General features: G+C 37.1%; 1 protein-coding gene across 1 annotated transcript in view; it reads right to left on the bottom strand.

Moving 5' to 3' along the window:
* MTMR3 (myotubularin related protein 3) overlaps positions 1-1,269 on the bottom strand; it is a 75,099-nt gene that overhangs the window by 21,895 nt on the left and 51,935 nt on the right. The gene's annotated exons all lie outside the window — the stretch shown is intronic.

Below are 1,269 nucleotides of genomic sequence, written 5' to 3'. Positions count from 1 at the left end.
GTTTGCCTGGCTTACTTTAAGATACTATTAAAACCCAGGCTTTTCAATCAATTAACAATTACTGTCAATAGTTATATACCTGTAAACATTTGAATTAGCAATATGTGATCTTTTTTTTTTTTTTTTAGAGAGTATATGTGTATAGTTGTAGAGGCAGCTTATGCATAAGCAAAGAAAAGCTTCATGAGGTTTGGTGTCTTTCATTGGAGAGTGTAGGTGACTAGCCTAGTATTGTTTGTTGGTTTTTTTTTGTTTTTTTTTTGTTTTTAATGTTTCTGTTCTGCCTCATTGGGTAGCTCCCGTGGTCTTAAAAGTTTGCAAGCGGCCATTCAAGGTACAATAATTGGACTCCATTTGCCTGGAGCAGCAGAGAAATCGGAACGGTTTCTATATGAAATTGCCTATATGAACAACTACCTCCTTGTTCCCTGTGGCTGAAGGAAGGCATGATGCCCTGGTACCACATTTCTATACAGAAGCCTGATCAAAAAGGGAGAAATACAGAACAGATTTCTAATTTCTTATACACCCCAGTCTTTGAGGTTGGATAAACTTCCAAAACTGTTGTCCTGGGATACATTCAACTAAAAACATACTCCGAAGTCTACTTTAAATCACCTAACAAGTAGTTTATTTAGTGAGCAATGTTCGCCTTGAACATCATCCTCTTTTAAGCAACTGTCTACCTTACAAGAGATCAAGCTGACAATTGCACCTTGTCGGGCCACTAGGAAGCTTGGGGGACAGTGCATTTGTGTAATTGGGGGAGAGGAAATTGTAAAAGGTGGGTGCCACTTGATCGCCCAGCTTGCAGAATATAATTAATAACATTGAAATGTACATGTAAAAATTGCTGAACTATTATGTGGTTTGCTATATATACTTTCAACAATTTAAAAATACTTTAAAATTGAGGGAAAAACAAGCTTTTCCTGAGAAAGCCATTTTATATCCGAGTTAAAAAGTTAATAGTATGATTTGGTAATACAAAGGAGCAAAGTTTGGATACATGCTACAATACGAACGATCTTGAAAAGGCTACATGAAATGAAGAAAACCTACTGCATGGAGTCTATTGCAACTCATAACTCACTGCCATCGCGTTCATTCAGACTCAGCACCCGCACTGAGGGTTTCCTAGGCTATACATCTTTCTTTTTTCCTAATCATTTTACTGGGGGCTCGTACAGCTCTTACTACAATCCATCCATCCATTGTGTCAAGCACATTTGTACATATGTTGACATCATTTTCAAGACATTTTCTTTC

The sequence above is a fragment of the Echinops telfairi genome, unplaced genomic scaffold, assembly GCF_000313985.2.
Source record: "Echinops telfairi isolate 266 unplaced genomic scaffold, ASM31398v2 ScPeMD7_29;HRSCAF=101, whole genome shotgun sequence".
In the NCBI taxonomy this organism is placed as follows: domain Eukaryota; kingdom Metazoa; phylum Chordata; class Mammalia; order Afrosoricida; family Tenrecidae; genus Echinops; species Echinops telfairi.
This window is presented reverse-complemented; position numbering and strand designations above follow the sequence as displayed.